This window comes from Rhinatrema bivittatum, chromosome 8 (genome assembly GCF_901001135.1).
Source record: "Rhinatrema bivittatum chromosome 8, aRhiBiv1.1, whole genome shotgun sequence".
Lineage (NCBI taxonomy): Eukaryota > Metazoa > Chordata > Amphibia > Gymnophiona > Rhinatrematidae > Rhinatrema > Rhinatrema bivittatum.
In genome coordinates, this window is record NC_042622.1 from 247,737,799 (window position 1) to 247,748,637 (window position 10,839).

The following is a 10,839-nucleotide window of genomic DNA, read 5'->3' on the forward strand; positions in this document are numbered from 1 at the left end:
AATCAGTGCTGTAAGTATCCGAATGCATAAGAGTGGGGTTGTCAGAAATCCAGGACTGGACTCGATCACCTTCCTAGAACTGGGTAGGCGGGGGCGGAATCGAAGAAAGTGCTGAGATCCGAGAAGGAGGAATGGAAGTATGCTTGGGTCAACCTGGAGAGGAAAAAGTGGTTGTGGCAGAGAGAGAGAGAATGTAAATTAGGCAGGGAGATGAAAGGAGATCGAGTCAGGAGTAATCTAAGGAAATATTTTTTTTACAGAGAAGGTTGTAGGTGCATGTAACAACCTTCCCATTTGTTGAAGACAAGAACAGAATCTGAGCACAAGAAAGCATGAGATAAGCACAGAGGATCTCTGCGGAGCAGTAGGGAGTGTAAAGCTGAGCAGTTGGTGTGGATGGGCAGATGAGACAGGCTGGCATGTTTCTTTGTTTCTGCCATATGCATTATTACTTCCTTTTACTTCCCCTTGCTCTCCCAGCCCCACCAATCAAGAGCATACATCAAAAGTTCCCTGGTATGCTGAACTTGTCTTGTTGTTGATATTTGTAATTCTCAGCCAACACCTGGATTGTTGATATTGGAACTTGTCTTGAAGCAAGCACCAACATAGCAACTGTTTACTCTGCCCAGAATGCATTTCAGTCTTGACTGTATTCTTTTAGTGATGAAATGGTTTAGCAAATTGTTATTCCATTTAAAGGTTCTGCCAGAGAAATGTAACTACACTGCATCATAATTTGGTGGGTCCTTTGAAAATTATCACAGTCTGCAAAGAGTCCCATTCTTTCCAGAATTAATAGGACTTCTAGAACTGTACCACTGAATGGAGATAAATGGTTCTTCCTCTTTATCCTGCCAGACCAGTAACCTGTGGTATTCACGCTCCCACCAGCAAATGGGGACAGAGTGCAAAAGCTTTCTCACTGACGTCACTACCATAAAGGCTGACTCAGCAGAGGGGAAGTCAATAGTCTCTGCTTCCAGTAGATGGGACAGAGCACAGACATAGCTGGTCCAGCAGTGTAAATAGGTCCCTAGGCAAAGGCCTTCCTACGAACGCTTCCCTAGGAGCCTGGCCTGGAGTGGGGACCCCGCGGGATGACAGCCATCCATAGGTCTGATCTTCCCAGGGCAACCAGTTGTTTTTGGTCTCCTGGCTTCTTGACGGTCACCTAACTGTGAGTAAAAACAAACAAACAAAAAAAAAAAAAACGGAGAAGCAGCCCAGCCCAAACCATTGCTACCTGCCCCAGATATGGACAAGGAGAGAAAGTGCGCCATGTGCGGGACCCAGCGCAGGTCCCCTAGTGTTGCTGGCTCTTTCTGCATCAATTGTGACAGCAAAAAGCAAGCCCAGGTGAAAGAAGGGGGTGGGGCTGGGCCAATTGAACAGCACACACCAGGAAGCACGTCATTTCCTCCACCTCAAACAAGTTTCAGGGCGGTCAAGGCATTCCTCCATAGCTTCGGAGGTTGAGGCAGCCCCAGGCAAGCAGTGTCAGTGACTAGAGCCCCCCGGGGAGGAGTCTTCCTCGGACTTCATCTTGGTGATGCCCCAGCCTATCTCCAGATGAAAGATAAGCAGAATAAGGCTCCTTCAGGGAAAAGCCCAAGCCACTTTCAGCCTGGGAAGATTGGAGTTCTGAGGTGGAACCCCGGGGGGATGGGGGGGGTTTGAAGAGAAGGAGGGCTCTTCTCAGGAAGAGACTTTAGGTGAGGAAGAACCAGAGGCTAGGGATTCAGCTGTGCGTTTGTTTAGGGCAGAAGAGCTGGGAGCCCTAATTACAAAAGTCTAGCCGGGCCTAAGTCTGAAAGAGGAAACGCTCAAAGCTACAATGAAAGGAAATCCCATTCTGACAGAGATTAGGAACCCTTGCAAAGCCTTTCCCATCTATTCCGCAATCCAGGATATGCTGTCAGCGGAGTGGGAGATCCCGGAGTCCAGGCTTAGAAGCCGTAGAACTATGCTGAGGCTGTATCTAATAGAACAGCAGGATAAGGATAGGCTTCTAGATCTGCCTAGAGTAGATGTGGCAATCTCAGCAATAGCAAAGAAAACGACTAATACCAGCAGAAGGTGGAGCAGCCCTTTAACACCCTCAGGACAAGAAAGTGGAAACATTAAAGAAAGGTTTTGAGCTTTCATCCCTGGCCCTCCAGGCAGAGATTTGCAGAGGTTATGTAGCCAGGAGCCTTCTAATCTGGTTTCAATAAGAGATCCAAGGTCACAAAGATGCAGGACCCTCAGAATAGGACAGGGCCAGCCCTAGTGGATTCAGCGGCAGCCTTTGTAGCAGATACTATGTATGACCTTATTAGAGTTTCAGCAAAGTTAGCAGCAAAAGAGGTCATGGCTAGGTAGCTTTTATGACTAAAGAATTGGGCAGCAGATTCAGCATCCAAGACCAAGTTAGGAAAACTACGCTTTAAGGAAGGCTTCTGTTTGGAGAAGACCTAGAGAGGATGGTCAAAGACTAGAGAGTATTGAGGCCCCAAAGGTTACTGGAAGGAAAACCCAGAGGCTTCACAAGGGGAGGCAAGCGGAGACAGTGATCCAAGGAGTACAGACAGAGGGGTAGGAGAGACCAGATCTCTCACCCAGTCAGGTTCCCGGGCAGATCTCAGCACTTTCCGGAGAATAGAAGATTTCTAAAGGAAGGGAACCCCTGAGTCCCCCTTAACGACAAAAACTGCACAATGACGGGGAGCAGGCCCTCTCTATGATTCCCCAAGTAGGGGACAGTTTACAGTGGATGTCACCCAGAATTAAGATCCTCCTTACAAGATTTCTTCGTTTCCTCCCCTTACAAGGCAAGCAGGGGAGATGCGGTCATGTAGACGTTAGGTTAGTTCAGCTGCAAGCCATTATTCCAGTTTCGTCCAGTCAGGAAGGCACAGGGTTATATTCCATTTATTTCCTAGTACCAAAGAAGGAATGAAGCTTTCAGCCAGTGCTGGACCTAAAGCCTTGGTAATTCCCCATTTCCGCATGGATTCACTGGCTATAGAAAAAGCAGCTATAAGGATGGGAATTCCTGGCAGCTTTAGATATGTCAGAAGTATATTTTCATATTTCCAGGGTTACTTATGCTTCAAGGTAGCTGGTCAGCATTACCAGTTCAGGGCACTCCCCTTTTGGACTGACCATGGCACCAAGGACCTTTACAAAGGTGATGGTAGTAGAGGTGGCCTTCTTAAGAAAGGAAGGGGTCAATGTGCACCCTTACCTGGACGACTGGCTAATAAGAGCAGACGCCCTGCAGGAAGGCCGACAGGCCACAGAGAGAACAGTTCATGTCCTGGATAAATTGGGGTGGGTGGTGAACAGGGCAAAGAGCTAGTTTCAGCCATCTCAGACGCTTGTGTACTTAGAGGTACTTTTCAACACCAAGTTAGGGAGAGTGTATCTGACAGACAGAAGGATAGGGAAGCTGTAGGAGCACGTGCAGTCCCTGTCACAAGCCCCATTCCCATATGGGTGGAGATATCTATAGGTCCTAGGCTCCATGGCAGTAGTAATTGGGGTAGTGCTATGGGCAAGAGTGCATATTTATTTATTTATTTATTTAGGTGTTTTTATATACCGGGATACGTTGGGAACATCATCTCGGTTCACAAATAACTAAAACTGCAACAGGCTTTACAGAGAACAATTTAAACAGTGGAAGTAAATAATGTAAACCATGAACGACATTTGAACAGTTAACACGATATGCTATATAGTTAACAGATTATAATGGGAAAGATAATTCAATGTAAGCAAGATTATATGGAATAGATGGCAAGGAGGAATTATGCAGGGGTTGGGTTGAGGTGGTTAGGTTAAATGGGGGTTACAAGGCATACTCGTAACAAAAGAAGGAGGTAATCTGGCTTAAGGTAGTGGAGAGGAGGTAAAGTGAGATGGGGGGGGTGAACTGAGTAGGGTGAGGGAGTAGGGTGAGATGAGAGGGGATTAGGTGAAGGCCTGCTTAAAGAGCCAGGTCTTGAGGTTCTGTTTGAATCTTTTTTGACAAGATTCTAAGCCCTCTTTGGGCGCACCTCTTGTACAACTGATCGCCACAAAGTCAGCAGTACAACAAAAGTCTGCCACTGATTTACTGAAGCAGGCAGAGTCTACCGTGGTGGCTAGACTCAAACAACATTTCTGGAGGAGCACCTCTAAAATCCCCACAGTGGACAATAATAATCACAGTCGCGAGTCATCGGAGGTGGGGAGCACACACTCGGAGCCAAACTGCTCAGGGATCCTGACCACACCAAACAGTTCTAAGTTCCACAAACGTATTATTTATTTATTTATTTATTTATTTATTTATTTATTTATAGGATTTATATACCGGAGGTTCCTGTATAAAATACATATCACCCCGGTTTACAAGAAACAAGAACTATCGCTTCATTTAGCGGTTTACATTGAACATTGAACATATTAATTAAATTAACGAATTAGTATATATTGCTAACAGTTAATAAATAACATACGAGTTAATAAATAAATAGCGTGGTTATAAGGTTCTAAACATGATTGAATATAATATATATGATTATATAGAGATTAAATAAATGACCCGATTATTTCAACTTAGATTATTTCAACTTATTAGAGTTAAGAACAATCAGGTTGGCCCTAGGCCTTTTTCAATCACAGAGAACAAAGCAGTCCAGGTCCGCTCAGACGATGCCACAGCAGTGGCCTGTGTGAACAAGTGGGGTGGCACAAAGAGCGCATCCCCAGTGAGAGACATTTCTTGGGTCTCTCTGCAGTGCACATAGCAGGAGTGGACAATTTGCAGGCGGATTTCCTCAGTCGATGGAAGCTAGACCCGGGAGAACTGTCAGAGGAGGTGTTCACGCTCATAACAGGTGTATGAGGCACCCGACAGTGGGATTTAATGACAATAAAAAAGAATACCAAGGCCAGTCAGTTCTTCAGCCGAAGGAAAGAATAGGGATGCAAGGGAGTGGATGTACTGTCCCAAACCTGGCCGGCAAATGATAGGCAAGCTGGTCAGGAAGATTTCTTAACACCCAGGCTGTGTGGTCCTCATAGCACCAGACTGGCCAAGATGGCCCGGATACACAGATCTGATAAGAGTGAGGAAGGCAAAGCCGATCTCATTCAAAGGGATAGCAGCACTCAAGCAGGGGCAAATATTAATTGCAAATTCAGAAAAATTCTCTCTTACGGCCTGGCTATTGAAAGGAGAAGGTTTAACAGAAGAGGGTACTCAGCCCGAGTAATCACGACCCTACTAAAGGCCAGAAAGAAGTCCACCTCCTTCACATATAGTCACATTTGGACAGTTTTCAAAGCCTGGGGTAAAAGTAGAGGGTTGGCCCCAATGAAAGCAGGGTTTGCTTCAATCCTGTAGTTTATGCAGGGAGGACTAAACAAAAGGCTAGCAGTTAACACACTGAGGATACAAGTGGCAGAGATTGAGTGTTTCAGAGGGCCATGCAGAGGAATATCAGTGGCTGCTAACAAAGATGTGGTGCGCTTTCTGAGGGGAGCAAAGCAGGTGAGACCTCAGAAGGTCGTAGTACCACCATGGTACTGAAGATGCTAGTCAGAGCGCCTTTTGAACCCATCGGGGTGGTTTCCTTGAAAGACCTAACACTAAAGACGCTGATGTTAGTGGCCCTGTGTTCGGCCGGAAGGATCTTGGAGTTGCAAGCGCTGTCCTGCAGGGAACTGTAGTTATCCTTTTCAAAAGAGAAAGTGACAATCAGATACCGATACCACCTTGGGTAGAAGTGCTGCGGGCCGGCCTAGGGGCCGGCCCGCAGCACTTCTACCCAAGGTGGTATCGGAATTTCATCTCAATCAGCCCATCTCTTCCTGGATTTAGGAAGGTGGAATGTGTAAGGAAATGCAGGGATTTGAGGTTCCTAGATGTTCACAGGTGCCTCTTAAAGTACTTGGAAGTGACCAGTGACTTTAGGAAGTCAGACGGACTATTTATCTTGTTTACAGGACCCAGAAAAGGACAGGCAGCACCAAAAGCCTCAATCGCGAGATGGATTAAGGAGACAATAGCAACAGCCTATATAATGAAGAACAAACCAGTACCGGAAGGGCTAAGAGCGCATTCCATGAGAGTACAAGTAGTTACGCCTAAGGACATTTGCAGGGTGGCCACATAGTCCTCGGTCCACACTTTTATAAAACTCTATAGATTATACCTTCAAGAAAGGGAGGAGATGAGTTTTGGTATTGGAGTCTTGGAAGCAGCTCTACGGATCCCACCTGGAGCAAGTACAGCTTAGGTACATCTCACAGGTTACTGGTCTAGCAGGATGAAGAGGAAGGTTCAATTAGCTCTTACCTGCTAATTGGCTTTCCTCAAGTCCTGACAGACCAGTCTAGATCCCATCCGTAAGAAAAGAATAAACAGGCATGTGAATAAAAGACCAGAATGTGATAAGTAATTTAAAACTTAAGGAATAAGGTGTTATGAATCCTCTTGTAGCTGTGCTACGGGAGGCTTCTCACCTCTTTCCTGGAGGCCGCTCCGAAGCTGGGATCTCGCCTACAAACTATCCAGGATTTGCTCCAGGGCCTGGGAGGCCTTCGATGTCCTTGGGGCCTACCTGAGGCTTGCTTGGGTCTGCATGGACTTCCTGGTTTGGGCCAAGCCCTTCTCCCTAGGGGCCGGCCCGCAGCACTTCTCCTCAGTTATAGGGCCAGCTAGGTGTGGCCCATCCAAACTCCTGCCAGGGAGTTGCCTTTCTTCAGCCCTATAAAAGGACTTCAACTTCCACTCAGCTTTGCCTTGGCAGTGAGCCAGTCATCTGAGGAGCTTCTCCTTCCCCTCGGACTCCATGTTCCTGCTCTTGCTTGGTGTTCCAGTATTCCAAGGGATCCCTCTTCGTTTCATCTCTGCTGTTCCTGATCCCGGTCTCTGATGTTCCTTTCGTCTTCCGTCTCTGCCCTCCTGATGTTCCAGAAGGCCTGACGTCCTCAATGGCTAGAGGTCCTTGTATACCTGATCTTCCTGATGTTTGTTTCTGCAATGTTACAGCTCTCCGAGTCCTCCAGGTGGCCACCCTGAGGGTAAATCCGTTCCGTCGGTTCCTGTTTCCGGTCACTGGAGTCTCTGCCAGTTGGATTCCTTTCCTGAGCCTGACATCCTCCGTCTCTGCCCTCCTGATGTTCCTGACGTCCTCCGTCTCTGCCCTCCTGATGTTCCAGAAGGCCTGACGTCCTCGATGGCTAGAGGTCCTTACGTACCTGATCTTCCTGATGGCTGTTCCTGCAATGTTCCAGCTCCCCGAGTGCTCCAGGTGGCCACCCCGAGGGTAAATCCGTTCCGTCGGTTCCTGTTTCCAGTCACTGGAGCCCCTGCCAGCTGGATTCCTTTCTTGAGCCTGCCCCGCTCCCTCGTGGTCCGTGACCAGCCTTCGTAGGCTATGTAGGACGCATAGAGGATAGGGTGGTCCGTGACAAGCCCATTGGGTCCGCCCTGTGTAGTGGGCTGTGTAGGGCGCCCTGAGGAACAGTGCCCACTTGTCTTCGTCTAAGTCTTCCAAGTCCTTTTCATCTCGTTTGGATTTACCAAGGTCCGTAAGAGTCATCCTTGCCTCGGACATTTCTGTTGCCTTGAGACTCCACCTACTCTAGTCTTAGATGTCTTCTATGACCGGAGCTTCCATCTGCTCGCCTTTCTGGATGTCGATGCCTTGTGTTCTTCTCCTGAGTCCTGAAGCCTTCGTCTCAACCTTCAAGCTTCAGCCCTTGTCCGCCCTCGTCTCTTGTCCAGCCTGCCGCCTGTACTGCTCCCTGCAGCAGGTCCGAAAGGGCTGGGAGTAGTCGGAGGACCACTCAGAGACCAACCTTGCGTGGTTGGCCTCATCCAGGCCTGCAGGTCGACAGGAGCCTGGTCACTTCCAACCCTAGACGAGGTCCGTCTTACCGCAAGGGGCACACATCTCACCCCCAGCGCTCCCAGCCACCGGAGCACAACAGATTGCGAAGGCTTTCCAAGGCCACCGTAGTGCAACATAAGGGAACACAGCTGAATGTGAAGGCAGGCTGTTCTCCACTTACCATTTTCATTCATTTTGTGATGTGTCCTATATCCTTTACTGCAGAAAATAGGGAACCAGCATCCTGTAATACCAGGGAAAATCCACCCTGGGGAGGGCAAGACAGACAAAGGAGCAGGCCAGTTAATGAGCTGATAAGTCTCTTTAAATAAAAAAATGAGGGGGTATAAGAATACAAGCAACAAGCCACACTTTGGCAAAAGACTACTGACTTCCTCTCTGCTGGGCCAGTCTTTATGGTAGTGACGTCAGAAAGGAAGCTTTCGCATTCTGCCCCCTCTGCTGGTGGGAGGGAGAATCTCACAGGTTACTAGTCTGTCAGGACTCGAGGAAAGCCAATTAGCAGGTAAGACCTAATTGAACCTTTGCATGTGCTAGATTTAATGGACCAGCATTTTCTACTCATTTCTCAACTGTCTGAGGTAGAGCTGCCGATTATCACCTGTGGTAAGGTATGTCCCCATGTTTTGATTTAAAAAAAAGCCTATCCACTTATCTTCAGTATGGAAACTGGTTATTAGTTTTCTATCACAAGGTTGGGAGCATTTAAATAAGGTCAATCAAACAAACTGATCCAGGCCTGGTTTTGCCCTATTGCATGCAGAGATTTGTAGTTCTGGTTTTCTTAGAAGTCCTAATTAGGACAAGCAGAACTCAAAATTCATGTGTGTAATGAGGACAAAAACAGGACTGGATCAGCCTGTTTGGCTGACCTAGGGTGAATGAGTAAGTCTTTCAGCCTGGTTCTTGCATTAAGTTTGACCACTTCAGGGTGGACTCTTAGATTCATCTTCGAGCTTCTCTGAGGGTCTAGCACTTTTTTTTTCACCAAAAAATATCATGGTTGATTGAAAATCTTTCAGTTAACTCTAATGACTCTGTTTTGCCATGTTTGTTAGTTCCCTGCTGAAGTGAATTCTCTCTTCTCTTTTCGGTAGAATTCTGTTCTATTCTGGCCTAATTGAAAGATAATTTTTTTTTTTTTTTTAAATTGAGATAATGTCTAATGGAGATAATGTCTCTGATGTCCAGGAGGGCACCCACCTCAGCACCAGTGATCATCAAACGGTATGGTTTAATAGCACTAAAAGAATATGGAAAAGAAGCACAAAGACCCGAGTTTTACAGTTCAAAAACACGGACTTTGAGGAAATGGGGAAGTACCTAGAGGAAGAACTAAAAGGATGGGAGAACGAGAGAGATGTGGATCAGCAGTGGACCAATCTAAAAGGAGCAATCACCAAGGCAGCTACTCTATATGTTAGAAATGTAAAGAAAAGCAAAAGAAAATTGAAACCTATCTGGTTCTCAAAGTAGGTAGCTGACAAAATTAAAGCTAAAAGAAAAGCATTCAAGAAATATAAAAGATCCCAAAGGGAGGAGCACAAAGAAGAATATTTGATTCAACTGAGGGAGACAAAGAAATTAATCAAGTCGGCAAAAAGTCAAGCGGAAGAGAGGATTGCCAAGGAGATAAAAAATGGTGACAAAACATTTTTCAGATACATCAGCGAAAAGAGAAAAGTCCAAAGTGGTATAGTGAAATTGAAAGGTGGAAATGATCAATGTGTGGAGAGAGACGAAGAAATGGCAGAAATATTAAATGAATACTTCAGCTCTGTGTTCACTAAAGAAGACCCTGGAGAAGGACCATCTCTACACAACAAGAAACTGGAGGGAAGTGGAATAGATGAAAATCCTTTTACAGTAGAAAATGTATGGGAAGAGCTAAAGAATCTGAAAGTGGACAAAGCCATGGGGCCTGATGGGATTCATCCAAGGATACTGAGGGAGCTCAGAGATGTGCTGGCGGGTCCGCTGTGTGACCTGTTCAATAGATCCCTAGAAACGGGAGTGGTGCCGAGTGATTGGAGAAGAGCGGTGGTGGTCCCGCTTCACAAGAGTGGGAACAGAGAGGAGGCTGGTAACTACAGACCGGTTAGCCTCACTTCGGTGGTGGGAAAAGTAATGGAGTCACTGTTGAAAGAGAGAATAGTGAACTATCTACAGTCCGGAGAATTGATGGACCAGAGGCAGCATGGATTCACCAGGGGAAGATCCTGTCAGACAAATCTGATTGACTTTTTTGACTGGGTAACCAAGGAATTGGATCAAGGAAGAGCGCTCGATGTCATCTACTTGGATTTCAGCAAAGCTTTTGATATGGTTCCGCACAGGAGACTGGTGAATAAAACGAGAAGCTTAGGAGTGAGTGCCAAGGTGGTGACCTGGATTGCAAACTGGTTGACGGACAGAAGACAATGTGTGATGGTAAATGGAACTTTCTCTGAAGAGAGAGCGGTTTTAAGTGGTGTACCTCAAGGATTTGTGTTGGGACCGGTCCTGTTCAATATCTTTGTGAGCGACATTGCGGATGGAATAGAAGGTAAGGTTTGTCTTTTTGCGGATGACACTAAGATCTGCAACAGAGTGGACACACCGGAAGGAGTGGAGAGAATGAGACGGGATTTAAGGAAACTGGAAGAGTGGTCGAAGATATGGCAGCTGAGATTCAATGCCAAGAAGTGCAAAGTCATGCATATGGGGAGTGGAAATCCGAATGAACTGTATTTGATGGGGGGGGGAAAGGCTGATGAGCACGGAGCAGGAGAGAGACCTTGGGGTGATAATGTCTAATGATATGAAGTCTGCGAAACAATGCGACAAGGCGATAGCAAAAGCCAGAAGAATGCTGGGCTGCATAGAGAGAGGAATATCGAGTAAGAAAAGGGAAGTGATTATCCCCTTGTACAGGTCCTTGGTGAGGCCTCACCTGGAGTACTGTGTT